Here is a 19,557-nt window from a genome sequence, read left to right on the forward strand (position 1 = left end):
GAAACTACCTCAGAATCATCTTTGCGTTGCTGCCTGCGATCGCGTCAAGGATCAGACAAATTTGCACGTGCATTTTGAAAAGCGGACATTTAAGAAAGCGCAAGATTTTGTGCCATCTAGTGGTTTAGAGGAAAATAAAATCAAAGGCGCCTTTAGTCCCGTTATACCCTATATCTTGTGAAAATACTAGGTCCCCTTTTAAGGCTTTATGTAGTCATTGTAAATTTGGATAAGTTTATACAAAAAATATTAGTGTTTTTAGTTCACTCTAAAATAATGTTAATGCATATTTTTGTGTTTTGTGGCGATACTATTGAAAGGGTCGGTATTTTAAAGAAAGAGTCTACCCAAAAGTGAAAATTTTGTAATCATTAACTCACCCATGCAATTACAAACCTATATTTATTTATTTCTTGTGCTGAACACAGAGAAATTTTGAAGAATGTTGATAACCCAACAGTTTCAGTTCTCAATTAGTGCCATTGTATTTTTATTTTTATTTTTTTTGTCCATACAATGGAAGTCAACAAGAACCAAAATCTCTCTGTGTGTGTATGCGCGCTCCACAGAAGAAGGTCATACTGGTTTGCAATGACATGGAGGTGACTAAATTATTTTTGTTTTTGGGTGGACTGTCCTTTTAACATTACAGACTGACCCCATTCACTTCTATTGTAAGTACCTCACAGTAAACTTTTTTTTTTTTTTTTCCAGAAAAGAATGGACAAATCAAAATAAATGTTTGTGGTAATCAATATTATGTGATAAGTGTTGTCCATTACACTTAATTTGTATTGAACCTGAACTATTCGTTTAAAAATACACAATCTGTTTTAACATAGATCTTGTCATGCCCTAAATATCTAAACCCATTTTCTCCAAGCAGATAATCAGAACATGGTTTGTGAATGCTTTGTTGCATGGTTAGCGAGAATGCAAACAGACACGGCTGTCTACACCTTCGCTGGCTTGATAATTACATTTCTACCATACATTGATCCAGGGAGAGAGAGCGAGAGAAAGAGAGAGTCTCATGGCAGATGCACATTCATGATGCTTGTAACAAGGACCCAAAATGCAATTAGTTGAAAATGGACCATAAAGCAGCACCCCTCCATGCTTAGATGTAATATTGGCTAATATGCCTAAACTCATCCAATTAACCAATCCATAATGATGTTGTTTGTGATAGTAGATGCATTTCATTAATAGGGAAGCAATTATTGACACTAATCATTTGAAACAAATGATGGTAACTGGGGTTTTGACATGGTCATTCTCCTGTTGGGCTGAAAGCATAGCATAGGCTAGAGAAATTGGCAAGTCGAATACCTTTTTGGCAAAAACATAAATATGACATAAATTCTAAAAAAAAAATAAATGAAATGATTGAAGATTATTAAACATATCTCAAATTAAATGAAATCTTCGATTTTTATGTACCTTAAAGGTGCACTATGTAATATTTTCTGTCGCTAGAGGTCGCTAGAGGCCTATTTTAAAAAAAGGCGTAGCTTGATGACGCCAAGTTTAAGCGCGGAATCTTGGGATATGTGGTGTTCATCTCCACAGTCGGTGGAAAAGAATTGGGATAGGACTCGGGAACAAATCATGTTCATGGATGTGATTATTAACGCTACTGTAGTATGAAGCAGAGCAGGAGCGAGTGTTGTGGGAGCTGAACGAGGCCGCTGGAGCGATTGCGCAACACACGCCTCACAAGCAGCAGAACTTTTATAATGCCACAGTTGCCGGCGCTGCTTCCGTTTTTTTCTGTCATGAGTATGAGGTAATGCAGCTCTGTTTATCATATTAGATACATTTGAGTGTGCTGAAAATTGTTATAACGTTACTCTGTGCGTTCGCTCGGCGGCTGCTGTGAGACACTTGTTTGAGACACACTGCAGTAAGCTTGATCAATCTTAGAATATCATATTAAATGCTGGATGGCTTGTGTTGATAAATGGCATGCAATTAATTTTAAAACATTGTATGATGGAGAATTTCTGTATTACTGTTACTAAAATTAAAGCTGCATCTGATTATGCTATGTTAGCTACTTCACAAAATAGTGTTTTTCTCTGAGGCATGGTAAAGCATGGTACTCGCAAAAAGAAAATTAGATTTAAACAATAGGACTAAATGTGTTGAGTTATATAACAACAATTAGTTTTCTGTCTATAAATATATCAAAACAGTCATTCCCTTGTCTATTAAAACATGTTATATATTAATGCCTCTTTGGTGTTTCCATGGTTTCTACAAAATAAAACAGAAAACCGAGGGTAACGCGGGTATGACGCAATTGACAGGTGACTCCTCACACATCTCGGAGCCTTGGTTAAAATTGCAATTATGTCATGATTTACAAATAGTTGCAAACATTTGGGATGTTGTAAGTACTCAAGTGAACAAAATATATAACACTGGCCTAGTGGTTTTTGGATATTTTACTGCAAAATTCTTACATATTGCAGCTTTAATATATATATACAGTATCTCACAGAAGTGAGTACACCCCTCACATTTTTGTAAATATTTTATTATATCTTTTCATGTGACAACACTGAAGAAATGACACTTTGCTACAATGTAAAGTAGTTAGTGTACAACTTGTATAACAGTGTAAATTTGCTGTCCCCTCAAAATAACTCAACACACAGCCATTAATGTCTAAACCGCTGGCCACAAAAGTGAGTACACCCTTAAGTAAAAATGTCCAAATTGGGCCCAATTAGCCATTTTCTCTCATGCCATGTGTCATGTGACTCATTAGTGTTACAAGAGGTGCGTTCCATTCAACCGTAAGTGGACTGCGAAGTGGACTTCACAGGGTATTTCGCCATCTTAAGTGAGATTCCATTCCGAAGGGAGTGAACATGTTCAGTTCGAAGAGCACTGCGAACGGCATAGGGAATAAGGGTACATCGATACATCATTTCACAGGAAGTAGAGAGGTAAAATTACCCAACTGTCATTGCGCACTGCGTCACCAATCAGAACTACGATGGAGCAGAGCCATCGAAAGAATTATTAAACGGCTCTCTGATGGAGGAATTTACGTTTGAATTTTGAATATTCATAAATTTTGTTATTATACGAACGAAAGTTTGAGGTTATGGCGGTGAGTGTTGCATATTTTATTGTATGAATAGGCACGACAAAGTAAAAGTGTTGAAAAGCAGCTGAGGCTCTGTCATTTTTTATTTTACTTTATTTACCTCAGAAGTGTTTACTATGCAGCTGTGCGTGGAAAAGAAAGTGCACGAGATGAGACCCAGACGGTGGATTAAGAATACATACAGTTAACCAAATGAGAATTTATTTTCATATGGCATGACAGTTACAGCTTCAAATCTGTTAAGAGTCAATTTTTAAATTCAAAAGTAAATTATAATATTTATTTATTATAATAAATAAATCTGCGCGACACCTTCATTGACTTTCTTTGATGACGTTTGCAGGGCGTTCCAAATGAGTGATTATTGCCAGCGAAGTCCACTTCAACTGATATACCGTGCTCAGGGAGTAGGGAGCAGTGAACACTGCGTAGGGACCCTGTGGAATGGAACGCAGCTAAGGTCTCAGGTGTGAATGGGGAGCAGGTGTGTTAAATTTGGTGTTACCACTCTCACTCTCTCATACTGGTCACTGGAAGTTCCACATGGCACCTCATGGCAAAGAACTCTCTGAGGATCTGAAAAAAATAATTGTTCCTCTACATAAAGATGGCGTAGGCTATAAGAAGATTGCCAAGACCCTGAAACTGAGCTGCAGCACGGTGGTCAAGAACATACAGGACAGGTTCCACTCAGAACAGGCCTCGCCATGGTCGACCAAAGAAGTTGAGTGCACATGCTCGGCGTCATATCCAGAGGTTGTATTTGGGAAATAGACATATGAGTGCTGCCAGCATTGCTGCAGAGGTTGAAGGGGTGGGGGGTCAGCCTGTCAGTGCTCAGACCATACGCCGCACACTGCATCAAATTGGTCTGCATGGCTGTCGTCCCACAAGAAAGTCCGTAAACAGTTTGCTGAAGACAAGCAGACTAAGGACATGGATTACTGGAACCATGTCCTGTGGTCTGATGAGACCAAGATAAACTTATTTGGTTCAGACGGTGTCAAGTGTGTGTGGTGGCAACAAGGTGAGGAGTACAAAGACAAGTGTATTTTGCCTGCAAAATACAAGCATGCTGGTGGGAGTGTCATGCCGGCACTGGGGAGCTACAGTTCATTGAGGGAACCATGAATGCCAGCATGTTCTGTGACATACTGAAGCAGAGCATGATACCCTCCCTTTAGAGACTGGGCCGCAGGGCAGTATTCCAACATGATAACGACCCCAAACACACCTCCAAGGTGACCACTGCCTTGCTAAAGAAGCTGAGGGTACCTAAACCCTATTGAGCATCTGTGGGGCATCCTCAAATGGAAGGTGGAGGAGCACAAGGTCTCTAACATCCACCAGCTCCGTGATGTTGTCATATATATATATATATATTAGATAGATAAGTCTTTCAAAAATAAAATTGTAATGTTTCCAAACTCTCAACAGGTATTGCATAAGTATATATTATAATATCCTTAACATTATTTACATTTTTAAATTTAAAAAAATATTGTGTAAATAAAAAAAATGCTGTATGTGAAAAAAAAATATATATATATATATTGTATGTGGTCACTTCCAGTCACATTTTCTGTTCTTATTTTTATGGATAATCTGTGTTTAAATATGGAAAAACTTTTTTGAACAGAGTATTACAATTCTTATTAGCTAATTATTTTTGCCAGAATATTTAATAAACAAACACAGAAGGAGCAAAGATGCATACATCTTTATGAATGGTGGGTGTTCCAATTCTGTAGAAATCAGCCAGTCTTTCTCTGGAGCTCTCTGTGTGTAGATTTGGCGTGGGCTTGGTCAGTGGATTTGTTAGTATCAGCTGTTCTGGAGTAGTTTGATGAACGTTCTCTCTTACTTCACCTCCTAGGTTAGCCTTTTATTTAGGTTATTGACCAGCTTGTGCTTCAGAGACCAGAAAACTGCTGCATGTGTTCTATTAGGGCACAAGGCTCATCCATACAGTTAACAATTTGAGCTGAGACATGGCATAGACCAATTGACTAGCTTTGGGATATTAAGTCTTACTCAGCAGAGAGGATTAAGGCAAGGTTACAAATACTGGGTATTGGTGCTAATGCAATTATGAAATAATGTTTATATACTGAGTTTATATACTGAAGATGAAAACAAGTTTCATTGGTATGATGCCTCATAAATATAGTGTATATTCTTTTAAACTTAATCAAACTCAATTGAATCTGTGCAATCAACACATCACTCCCTTATCTATTCAGTTATGCACAGTGTAGAGTTCACATAGGCACTTCAGATTACACGCTTTGCTGAGAGATGTTTAACTAGGGACACGAGTGGTGTGTTAAATTTGAAAAATGGCTTCTTGTTTAGAGAAAGCTTTCCTGAGGGAGGTCATGAAGATGTCATTCCATTCCAGCTCAAGCTCCTTCAGAAACAATTGGGTTAATGTTTACGAACCTTGGATTTAACTCCATATTTGTTGTCATTCATGCCAAAAGGTGTTTCATATAAAAAAAGATTGTCAGTTTTGGATGTATGGACCAAAATCGAGGGCTGGCAAACCCGCAGAGATCGGTGGTACACAACAGTGCACCGCATAATCAAAATGCACTGGCTTTTTCATGATAGAGCATTCTTGCTGTGTTTTAACTTGCAGGATTAGATGCACTCTGGATGTTAATACGTCGTTTGAGGGGCTTGGGAACAAAGCCACAGCATCTAAATGATGACCTTTACCTTGGCTTGAACAAGCAGTGCTTCCATTGTCAACATATGTAATTTCTACCCTTGGATGGCAGCGCAGCAAGGAATTATAAATCAATGAAGGCTGCATTACTGAGGATCCCCAGGCCCCTGGGTCTAGCCGAGGATAGAAACATGGGCGGTGGGGGTCGGACGGAAGAGGATGTGGGGGAAAGTGGCAGGGAAAGACTTCCTGGGGATGCCGATGTTGTGTCCAGCTCACAAAGCTGCGGTCCACCACTGGCAGGCATCCAGAGGGGAGCTAGGGAAGAAAGAGGCTCTTATCGAGCTCTTACAGAAAGAGAACAGCTATTTAGTGTGTTTATGGGCATAAGTGTGTGTGTATTTGCAATCTGCTAAATTTTAATAATATGTCAGTTCCTTGTTCTCCAAATTATTTTCCCAACCAGCCATATCTGTGTCATTTTTTTTGCAACAAATAAACTGCATGAATTTTATTTTATTATAGACATTTTACCAGTGCCAGATTTTTTGGAGGGTTCATTAGAGCTTGAAATGGATTTATTTATTCACACTGTTTGCTGACTTTCAGATCACAGTTCAGGTGATTGGTTCAGAAACCTTGATCAAAGAAAGCAAAAGGCTGAGCCACTGAGATAAATGGGGATGCTACTGTATAGGCTTCTCCAAGAATTATACTATAGTGTACACCAAGGGTCTTCAATCAGGGGTACACAGCAGTTCTGCAGGGGGTCCACCAATTAATGTTTGATCACAAATAATAACAATAAAAAAATAAATAAAACATGGGTTAAAAAAAACACCACAAAGTCAAATTTAAATATAAGCACCCTCAGATGATACTGTAATAATATCATACTGGCGAAACAGATTTGGCAAATCCTCCAGTGCGTTTTTCTGTTTGCGCTCTGGAGAGCATCAAATTTTTCAATTTAAATTGTGTTTTTGCAGCAGTCAAAAATTTAGTCAATCAAAGTCCACAGTCATGTATGTTGATCTCTTGAACACAGTGGCCAATCAGTGGTGTTTAATTTAGTCAGAATCCACTCACCGTTTTGTATTTTCAGGGCTGAGTTCTGCATGCTTGTGCATTATGCAGTGTAGACAACTTTACTGATTTTAAAGGAACATTGTGAGATTGTGAACTGAGATGGGTGACAGCTTTTTAGTGATTTTAAATGTAGCGGCCTTTGTGTGATTTCAAGGCTATAAATAATCCATTGAATACAAGTTTTGTTATTCATGCTGCTACACTCTAAAAAATGCTGGGTTGTTTCAACCCAAGTTTGGGTCAAAAATGGACAAACCCAACCATTGGGTTAAATTTTTAAATGCATTTTTTAACCCAACGGTTGGGTTTGTCCATATTTGACCCAAATTTGGGTTAAAACAACCCAGCATTTTTTAGAGTGTAAGAGGACGGATGGCCAATTATATGCATTGCGAAAGTGACCTCTAAATGCAGGAATCAATTGCGAAATTGCAACTGGCATAGTGATAACTAGCATGGGACAAAAATTTGGCATGCCAAAATAAATATGCAATAAATGCAGACTAAACAGGGATGCAAACTTGTCACCTTGTTGGCTACGAAACACCCTCCTCCTGTCTTCAAAAGTGCTCCTTGGAAGAGTGAATAGCACTGAAGAGAGCCATCTCTGGGGAAATTTATGCTAAGGCATGCGGCTTAACATAAATGTCTCTAAAAGTAATCTCTTAAAGTGTATGATAACCTTAATTGGCATAAATAATGATATGTTGTTAATTAGCCTGACATGACTTGTTTTGATTTAACATTGTTAGTGTTATTTTCACTGAATCTAACGCTACTTACATTACCATTTTGCCAACTAATACAACTTTAGTTGAGCTCTATCATATTATACTATCATAATCAAAACATAATTAAACAGTTTGCTTTTTACACACAAGATGTTCTGTGCAATTTCATATTGACAGGGTTTGAAATTAACACCCGTCAAATGTGGGTGTGTAACAATGTCAAATCACTTGGCAGTTTGACAGGTTATGTTTCACAAATTATGTTCTCTAAATTTGCGAAAAGTCTATGTAATCAGCACATTTAGCGTGCACATACTAAACTCGTGTCAATATGAACATTAAATATAACCAAATTCATCTGCGCATTTCTGGCTTACTTCAACACAACTGTCACTAAGTAACAATTAAAGGCATTCCAGTCATTCCAATAGGCATCTGCACGATGGGGAGATTCACATGGAGGCGATTAAAGTTCCCCACAGAGATTTCACTCATGTTCAAGTTTGTCACTCGAATTTGCCGGGCCTACCAACAGAAAGCTTACCAAATTATCTTGCATTCTTCATCTGGTAGTGATACTAGCTCATCAGCTTACTAAATTAGCTTTTTAGCCTCTTAGATAAAAAGAACCCATATTTATTTGATAATTATTGCTTTTTACCTTTTACGCATTTTTCCCCACAGCTTTTTACCTACCACCTTTTTTTCTATCGTTCCACCAGAACTGTTTTCCATTTTAACACCATTTAACCTCATGCACTTTTAAAAGGATATTTGTTATTCTGTAAAACAATTATATTGAATATTTTAAGTGCAAAGTCTTACTTGCCCTTGAATATTTATCTCACCAACTGCAGCCAAATTCTGAGTCACCCTGACTCATACTGGCTGTGCTCCAGTACTGCAGACGCTGTGAAAACGTTCCTTACTGTACCTGTAAAAACGGAGCTGATCATTTCTAAATCTCCCAGTTGGGATAGCAAAATGCATCAAGCTACATTCGGCGGCTGCTGGAATGCTCCTGTACAGGTCCCAAAGGCACCTATCACTGATTTATGTGACAATATGGCGCTATCGGGGCACAGTGAAATATGACTAAATAAAGTGAGGCCCCATCCATTACCCCCCGATAGTGTCCTGCATGCTGCATATTTGATAGAAATATATTGTCTTTGAATAGCATTCCTCAGCAGGAATTAGCCCTGGCACTTCTCAGAAGATTATGAGGACAACCTAAGTTCTGGCAGTCATATTACCATTGAGACTCTGCTGTCGGCCTTTCTCGATTCTGAAAATCCCTACCCACCAAAAAAAAAAGGACCATAAATTATTCATTCCTTCAATGTGCCCACCCTCAGATCAATGGGAACTCAAAAACCATCTACAAAGGCATTTGGCTTTAGGCCATATTTGATCACTTCCTAGCACTCCCCGCACTCTCTCTCTTTTTGTCCCAGCCCAAGGAGACTTCATTATCTCCAACTGTTTGTATGCTATTGTTGAAAGAACAAGAGTGAGGCATTCGGGAAGTGGGGAAAGGGTGGAAAAATCTTTGATGAGACATGAATCTAGACAGATGTTGGTACAAGCTTGTTAGGAGGACAGGAGAGCAATAGGGGGAAATGAAAACAGAGAGAGAGAGAGAGAGAGCGCTTCGGATTAAGTATTCGTCTTCTCTGTGGGAGCTTGCCAGAAAGTCATGCATGACAATATGAGCAGCCTGCACCCTGATCATATTAGATGGGGCTTAAAAGATGCAGTGAAGTGATCAAGACTTCGCTTTTTTCCACTGCTGCATTTGGCACATTGACTGGCGGCATCACATCTGTTATGAATCACCTCACCTCCAGGCTAGAATGAACTGGGTAAATCTCACAAAAAACAAGTCCAGGTCACCCCCACTCAAAAAAAACAAAGACATTTGAATGTGCATGAGGGAAAATAAAGCCTGTTTATAGCACCATTAAGATGCCGCCGTTCTGTTCCATTTTGCTGATTGAATGCAAGAATGCATCCTTTGTGAATTAAATCAGCCAGCACAACAGATACTATCTTGATATATAATTTAAATGTGTTTGAATATTTTCATTGCACTTTTGACTACAATAATAAGAATGTTTTTGTTGTTGTTGTTAATGTTTTTTTATTACTTTGAGAATTTATGGGTAAAATATTTTGAATTGTCATGACAGGTCACAATTCAAACACATTTAATGGTTTTAAAAACAAGCTTAATTTTCTTAAAGCACAGTATTCATACTTCATATTTCTTTCTTTTGATTTGCATTGAAGTGTGACTGGGAGATGCTCTTGACAAGTTTTGTGAGATTCACCCTAGTGTGAACTTTGATACTTTTTCTCCAGGCATAATTTACGCTTTTAAGTTCTTAAAAGTCAGTTAGTCAGCATTCTCTGTAAGCTCAAAAGATCATGTTTTGTATTCAGCTACAGTGTTTTAGATTGACTCTGAAATAAGAACCTTACCACCCCACACTGTTCCCGTACAAGTGAAAAGTGGGGAAATGTACGTTTCAGATGTCATTTTGGCCCTGGTAAGCTCAAGCTTACAACAGCAGGGCCATTCTTCACAGTGAAAAACACAGATTTCTGTTCTCGCTCACAGACTTTGGCTGTTTCCTCATTCTTTGCAGCCCCAGATGGCCAGGGCAGATGCCCAAGACTCACCCAGGAAAAGAAGTCTCATCCTCCTCTAGCTCTGCTGCTTTTATATAAGGTGCCAAGCAGACCTTCTCTCATTTGCCAAAATGTGGAGGTGCTGCTGATTGGCACGGCCAAGTCCAACTGCGACTGGAATTGATGGGTGTGGTTGAAGGGCAAGATGGTGCAGCTAAATTTAGATCAAAGGATTCTTTGTCACCACATGCTCCAAAGAGAGATGAGTCAGCTCGAGTGTCTTTCTGCAGAATTAACATAATTAAACAACGGATCTGGCAGAATCCTCATAAAGAAGGTGAATGTGTCATTATTTACTTTAAAGCTTTCGGATTTGCATTCACACTGCAACATTCATTAGGCTTCACCATTTAAGGTCATTAGCAACTGCCAATTAAAATAGTACATGTTGCTGTTGTTGACAATATTTAAATTAGATGTTTAAAAATTACATTTGTGGAAAGCTCGTCAACAAAAATGCCTCGTTCAGACAGTCAGTCCAAATCCAATTTTTGTGCATTGGAATCCGTTCATATTTAGCTGTAACGAAGGCGGGACTCAGGTAGGGATCCAAATGCAAAGCTTTATTTACAGTGAGCGTTGTCATACAGGCAGGGTCAAACGGGAGCAAACGGGAACAACAAGGAACAGGCAGAATCGTAGTCAGGGTGCAGGCAATGGTCAGGACAGGCAGCAACGGGTCAACAAACAGGAGACAGGCAGGAACGGTAACACAGGACAGGCAGACAGGATATCGGAGGACAGGACGGACGCTTGGAACAGGACAGGACGCTTGGAAATGCAACACTTGGGAAAACAAGACTTCGCGGTGAGGTGGTGTGTGTGTGAGTCCTTTATAGTCCAGGTAATGCGTATCAGCTGGGTGTGGTGATTAGTGTGGAGTGTGCATGACTGTATGTGGCAACAGGTGATTGGTGGAGTGAGTGCATGTAATTGACAGGGAGGATTATGGGAAATGGAGTCCGGAGTGAACAGGAACAGACTGTGATCGTGACATTAGCAAATGTGAACTGCAAAAAATCATTTCTAATTTTTTTTTAGAAATCCGCTTTGAGCTACATTCATATGTGGTTTGAAATCCTATTCAAATCACATTTCTGGAAATCTGTTTCAGTCTGACAGCTCTATTCAGATTTCGTATGGTTTATGTAACTTTCTCATGGCACGTAAAATATAAACATGTTGTTATAGGAAACATGCTGAAAGTCGCTACAGAAACAAGGTTGTGTTGTTTCAAGTGCTGATCGAGCAGAAATTTGCAATAGCCTATACAGTAAATGGAGAAGTGTTTTCAGACTGACGTAGACGACAGCATGGAATAAAGCTGCACATACCAGCCTCCGACGTTTCTGCCGCTGCCTCAGAAGATATAGTAGTCCTGTTGTTGTTGGTGTTGTTGTTTTTGGCATATGTCTTCCAACTAGGGGTGTAATGATTCACTTGTTTTCTCGATGCATCGATTACAAATCCTGACGATGAATATATATATCGATCTTTAAACATGTTTTTTGATTTGTGAATCGTTAATTTCGGTCAATAATCAATGTAAAATGTTAAGAATCGGATTAATCGCGGTTCTATAGAGATTCAGTGCTTTAAAATATATAAACATTAAATTACTACATGCGCGAACTGATGGAAACGTTTGCACCGTCATTTGCGCCCTCAGCTCTCCTTCACAGATACGCGCTGCACTCTTGTCTTTACCATTTTCTTACTATTCCATGAGGAAAAGTTAGTTTAGGATTAGTTGGAAAAGTGCATGATATTCTAAGGTAGTCTCTCTCCATGTAAGCATTACAGTAGTATGTTTAATGTACCTGGAACGCTTTAATAAGGTTGTGTAGCCATTAACACTATCCTACACTATATTAGAACTACACTGATCTAGGCCTAACAACACTTTTAAAGCCTTTTAAAATTTTGGCTTATGTAAATTTCCACAAATGCCAATTTTATAGGCTATTAAAAATAAAGTTATGTAAATTGTATATATATATATATATATATATATATATATATATATATATATATATATATATATATATATATATATATATATATATATATATATATATATATATATTTGAACCCTTTCCAGCAGTGACTGTAGGATTTTGAGATCTGTGTTTTCATACTGAGGGACTCAAACACAACTATTAAAAAAGGTTCAAACATTCACTGATGCTCCAGAAAGAAAAACGATGCATTAAGAGTCGGGGTGTGAAAACTTTTGAACAGGATGAAGATGTCACAATTTTTCTTATTTTGTTTAAATATCATTGTTTCTCATTTAGTACTGCCCTTCAGAACCAACAGAAGATACTTGCATGTTTCCCGGCAGAAAAATTAAGTACAATTTACCTTGATATTTGAATTCAAAAGTTTTCACCCCTCGGCTCTTAATGCATTGTGTTTCCTTCTGGAGCATCAGTGAATGTTTGAACCTTTTTTAATAGTTGAGTCCCTCAGTTGTCCTCAGTGTGAAAAGATGAATCTCAAAATCATACAGCCACTGCTGGAAAGGGTTCAAATATGCAAAAATACTTGAAAACTGATGAATCTGCAGGACCTGGAGGAATTTTCTGAAGAACAGAGCTCAGTTTAACTGTTCCGGACAAACAAGAGACTCAAGAACAACCATTACAAAACATAAAAACAGTCGTAGATCATCAGGTAACCACACACAGTATTGAGAATCAATGGTTCACATACTTATGAATGGGGTTATTTTAATAAATTCAGCTATTGTTTTGTCTTGTGAACTAAATGCAAACATCTTTTATGTAAAATATCTATAATATATACAAAAAAAAAAACATGCATTTTTATTATCCTTCTTATTTTATTAAAATAATTCTCATTTTCACAGATTCTGCAAGGGGTTCACATATTTTTTTATGCCACTGTATATACACAGTGGGTCTGGCATCATTTTAAAAAGGGGAATAAAGTGTCCATGGGGATAAAAGTATCCAAATAAACAGAGGATCTGGTTTCCTCACTGTATTGGGATACGTGAAGTAAAGGAAGTGTTCAGATGGGTTGGCCCAGGTAAAGAGGGCGGGGTCCCGGCAGCTCCCCTCTTTAGTCCGGGGCGTGAGGGGTGGCGGCTTCTCCAACGGCTCATTTTCCAAGGGCCATGGCGTTTGAGGGGAAAGACGGCCGGCCATTCTCAGCCTGACGGCAGTGACGCATACATCCTTGAAATGGCAAACGGGTCCGGCTGCTCTATGGCATCATGGTGCAGGAATCCCTCCCCGCTCCCCTCCTGGACCTGAGAGGACACCAGCACGCATGCACATGGAAAGAGAACGGTTTATTGAGAAGCACTCTCGGCTTTTAACAAAGCGGTGATGAGGCTTCATTCTATTCAGGGGTGCCTCAACACATTACACCAGTCCTGGATGTTTCAGCACCCCTCCTCACCCACTCCAGTTGGGAACCTGGTGAAGGCCGGTTCCCAACTGGGACAGGGTGGCCCTAATAAAAAGTGGGAGGCAGTTAATCCTTCGTCCTAAGATCTGTGAATGGACAACTGATTGAAGTACCATCTTTCAGATTAGTATTGGAGAGTCCCAATGAGCAGTCACCCAGGGAGGCGAATTTGCAGAAAAAGGCTATATTTGCTGCCTCATTAGGAGAGGAAGGAATGGGGTGTCGCCATGGTTAATTGAAGCATCAAGCTCCTGGCATGTGTCTCTCCCCGTCTGTCATTCAGCAGGATGAGGATAAAAATACCCCTAGTGTTATCGAATGAGCTTTCATTGAATGAGTCTGGCAGACTTTTAGCCTGATTTCAGTCAGGCCAAGAGGAATCGCCTCCTCTGTCATGACAGGAAAGATTTATGACAGAGGCTTCATTTATCCCTACAGTACTATGAATGAATGCCCATGTTTTAGGCCAGCCTAGTTTTCCACAGCCCTGGCCCCAGGTTTTTTGTTTCTTGTTTGAAATGTGTTCTCCTTGGTTGGCAGTGGCCCAAGCACCACCAACATATGCTAAGGTCAGGTAACCTTGCGCACACCCATGTGATGGAGGAGGAAAGGCAAAAAAATGCTTTCATTAGCTACGAACTAGGTCACTTTGAGAGCTGAGCAAAGATGGAGAGGAAGATAATGCTGGAAGAAGCCAGGGAAATTCTCTCTGTGCAAAAACAGCATCATAATGACCTTTGTGTTTTTATCATCTTTTGTGTTCCGCAGAAGAAAGTCATACAGGTTTGAAACAACATGAGAGTGAGTAAACGATGACCGAGTTGTCATCTTTGGTTAAAATATACTTTTACCTATCCCGGGTAAAATTTTACCGACCCGAGTAAATGAAAATGAATATATTCAGAAATATTGCGCACTTTATACGAAATTGCATATGCATCACATCATGAATGATGAAAAATCCTGCAAACTTACTTGACCCTTCAGAATTTGACACCCTTCAGTGTGTGTGTGTGTGTGTGTGTGTGTGTGTGTGTGTGTGTGTGTGTGTGTGCGTTTTTGTGACATCAGGACACAAATTTTTATCCTGACATAGGTATGACATAGATATTACAAGGAGAGGGTGACTTATGAGGACATGTTGTGACTCCATGTTCCCATTTTTCAAAAGGCTTATAAATCATACAGAATGAGATTTTTTTTGAGAAAGCAAAAATGTGGACAGTTTCCTGTGATGGGTAGGTTTAGGGGTAGGGGTAGTGTAGGGTGATAGAAAATACAGTTTGTACAGTATGAACACCATTACGCCTATGGAATGTCCCAAAAATTCACAAAAACAAACCTGTGTGTGTGTGTGTGTGTGTGTGTGATAATGACCACATTTTCATCTTTGGGTAAACTATTCCTTTAATGAGTAAAGTAAGTTGTGCGATTGGTACTTCCTTAAAGGTGCCGAACATGCTTTCAGAAGATGTAATATAAGTCTTAAGTGTCCCCTGAATGTGTCTGTGAAGTTTCAGCTCAAAATACCACATAGTTTTTTTTTTTTTTTTTAACTGCCTATCATTATAAATGCGCCGATTCAGGGTACGCGGCCCCTTTAAATCTCGTGCTCCACGCCCCAAGAGCTTGTGCTTGCCTTAACCCTCTGGCCTTCTTCGGTCAGTTACCGAAAGATTTTATATTTTGAATTGTTAAAAATCGTAGCTTTGTCGGAATGAGATGACACTTGGTGACTTTTGTAGCATTACCAATATGAACACACAAAAAAATCAAGGACATGATTCGGACATGTTAAGGCATCGTAAAAAAAATTGTCACACTTACCTTCTTTTCGGTCAGAAATGACCGACATAGGAAATGAATGGGAAATACGAAAAAATACAACAACTCAGAGAATCTTTTGTTGGTACAAACTACAAATCAGACACTGTGCAGAAACAAAGTGTGCAGCACTAAAGGGGGGACACTCTGAAATGCCAAGAGTGCAAAATAGACACAAACACCCCCCCCCACCCACCCCCACACACATATATATGAACTAGCACGACTATAAGACAGAGCAAGTTTATGCAAATGTGTGAAATAAAAGCAAAAATTCAGCCACAAAGCAGTACAAAATGAACTGCAAGAAAGGGGTTACACTCTAAAACACCAAGAGTACAAAATAGAAAACACCCACTCACTTACACACATTCACAGACAAACACACCATTATACACATACAAATAAACCAGTGTGGCTGTAATAGTATGGTAAAATTGAGCCAAAACTCAAATAAGAGGATGAAATCAGATCAAACACAGATTTTTTAAGCTGTTATAAAACACACCTGTTCATTTTTGTTATTTTTTATTGAATTTTGATGTTACGTGTAACAAAATGGCGCCCCCTATGTTCAGGTTTGACTGTAGTAAAATTAATGCAAAAACCGACGCTTCAAATCAACATAAAAAAAAAAAAAAAATCTAAACCTTGACAAAAAGTAGTCTTTGAGAATGTCTAAGTTTAAATCCATATCCAAATCTTAATAAAAATAAGTGTTAGTGTCCAAAAACCACTAGAGAATTTTATATAGAGCTCTATGGGAATCTAGTGGTTACGACATGGCATTGCAAGTTTTTCTTTTTTTACTCTCACCAAATGGCACTAATCTACCTTCAAAAAAAATTATTTTAAATGCCTTGTCTTTATTTTAACATGGAATACTGCTTTAATTGAAAAAATAATTTAAAAATATGTTAGAATTTTTTGTTTTTTATTATTTTCAATGGGGAAAAATAGTTAATAAAAATTATATAAATATTGCATAGTATCATAAAATACCCTCAAAATTTTATATAATAATCAAAAAATATTATAGAACAAGAATATATTACATTGGTTTTCCTGAGGAACAAAAAAGTTACTTTCCAAGGCTTCGGTCACTTCTGACCGTAAGAAGGTAAGTGTGACACCTAAACGAAGAAGGACATAAACAAAGTTCACACAACTAATATAACCCTCAAAATGGATCTTTACAAAGTGTTTGTCATGCAACATGTCTAATCGTGTAAGTATAGTATTTATTTGGATGTTTACATTTGATTCTGAATGAGTTTGATTGTGCTCCGTGGCTAAAGCTAACATTACACACTATTGGAGAGATTTATAAAGAATGAAGTTGTGTTTGTGCATTATACAGACTGCAAATGTTTAAAAAATGAAAATAACGACAGTCTTGTCTCCGTGAATACAGTAATAAATGATGGTAACTTTAACCACATTTAACAGTACATTAGCAACATATTAACGAAACATTTAGAAAGACAATTTACAAACATCACTAAACATATCATGTTATCATGAATCATGTCAGTTATTATTGCTCCATCTGCCATTTTTCCCTATTGTCCTTGCTTGCTTACCTAGTCTGATGATTCAGTTGTGCACATCCAGACGTCCTGCCCATGTGTAATGCATTGAACATGGGCTGGCATATGCAAATATTGGGGGCATACACCCCGACTGTTACGTGACAGTCGGTGTTATGTTGAGATTCGTCTGTTCCTCAGAGGTCATTTAAACAAATGAGATTTATATAAGAAGGAGGAAACAATGGAGTTTGAGAACTGAACTCTTGTTATTCAACTATGCCGAGGTAAATTCAATTTTTGAATCTAGGGCACCTTTAAAAATCATTCATTTTAAGAAATGCTTAGACATTTAAAAAAGGCCTGAGTAAATCTTTCAAAGCAAATTCATCATGAAGCAAAATGGCTGAAATCAAGTGGAGTGGTGGATAATACATCTGAGCTCAAAGCTTTTGTTCACACTGCACACAAATTCAATTTGTTTCTTAAAATCAGATCTATAATACTGACTGCCCGCACTGTCATTTTGTAAGAGATGAAATCAGATCTGTTTGTTCAGACAGTGTATGTTGTCAATATCTGGTGCATCTACATCTTTTGCTATAATAATGATGTGAAGTGTCAGCAAGAGGCTTTTTCATACAACAACTGAGAGCTGTCAGTGTGGAAACGTTGCCTTTGCTCATGTCTATCATCTCTGCTGTTCTGATCTTGAGGCACATGACTGAGAAATTTTACCCATTTACGCATATACTGTGTACACATTCACTTATTATTTACTACACAGTGAATATCTCACAGTTAACTATGAGCTAAGCAAAAAAGAATGTATTCAGACATTTTGCACACTTTCTATGACATTGCATACACGTCACAACCTGAATGATGAAAACAATCTAATTTGTCCCTTCAGACTGGCACATTCCAAAACTTGCAAAATGCATTAACCACATAACAAGAAGATTGTTAAACCTCCCTTTAGACTACTAACAACTCAAAAGATGTCAGATACTCTACTTGCAGATATTTATGTGTTTGTTTGTCCTTTTTCTGTTATCACTTTGTTTTGCACTCACTTGTATTGAATGCAGCCATTACATTTGGGAATGTACTGTAGGCGATGCTTGCTTTTGTGTTACTTTTAGTGCTATAAATAGTTTGGTAGTTTATAGTTATAAACCAAAGTGGTTTGTCATTCTTTTCTGTGTAGGATACAGGAGAGGTGATCTATAATCACCAAACCTGATGTGATATACTTGATCTACAAATGCAGCAGCTTAAATTGGAAAGTAACCTTGGCTCACAGATAAAGTGGAAGCCTTCAGGAGTGGATGTTCCATGATTAGCTTTATCTGTGTCTAAGGTGCACACCTAAGAAGGCAGGCCATGCTGTCTACTGAATCCCACTCCTTATCTCTCCCTCTGATGATAAGACTTACGGTTACCTTGGCTCACTCACTGGTATTCATTCCTCAGATGGAGATTTTATTGAACAAAGACATTCATTACATCCTAAATCACATTTTTTCAGTCTATCTTTGTCCTGCTGGTACCCTTTTGTTTTGCATCTTTTGTGCACAATAGGGATATAACAAGCATATAGGATTGGATGTGTGACCCTCTTGTTTTGTGCACATAAGCAACATCAACAACAAAAGCAATTGTTGTTAGCATGTTTTCAGGGCAAAGTTGTGTTTTAACAGTGTGTAGAAGGTGCCATGTGTAGCAATAGCTCAGCTAAAACATAAAAAATAGCCTTTTTACAGAGCAAATGTGAGTAAAAGTACACATATTTACAAAGAAAATTGATACTGTACATGCATACTGCAGTAAGTCACTCCAGCTTCTCTGGAGCATTTGGGGTTAAGTGCCTTGCTCAAGGGCAGAATGTTGCGACTGGCAAACAGGATTAAAACTGGGTCCCAGGGTTGTGCAAAATTCAGAATTGAAAAAAAAAGAAACAAGAAAATGGCTCCCTTTCAGTTTTTTATAGTTTACTGAATTTGAATTAAACTGCCCACATCTATCTATCTATCTATCTATCTATCTATCTATCTATCTATCTATCTATCTATCTATCTATCTATCTATCTATCTATCTATCTATCTATCTATCTATCTATCTATCTATCTATCTATCTATCTGGCCTATAAATCTATCCATCTATCTATCCATCTATTCATCTATCTATCATCTATCTATCATCTATCCTTCTATCTATCTGGCATATAAATCTATCCATCCATCCATCTGGCCTATCTATCTATCTATCTATCTATCTATCTATCTATCTATCTATCTATCTATCTATCTATCTATCTATCTATCTATCTATCTATCTATCTATCTATCTGGCCTATAAATCCATCCATCCATCCATCCATCCATCCATCCATCCATCCATCCATCCATCCATCCATCCATCCATCCGGCCTATCTATCTATCTATCATCTATCTT

The sequence above is a fragment of the Chanodichthys erythropterus genome, chromosome 1, assembly GCF_024489055.1.
Source record: "Chanodichthys erythropterus isolate Z2021 chromosome 1, ASM2448905v1, whole genome shotgun sequence".
NCBI classification, from domain to species: Eukaryota; Metazoa; Chordata; class Actinopteri; order Cypriniformes; family Xenocyprididae; genus Chanodichthys; species Chanodichthys erythropterus.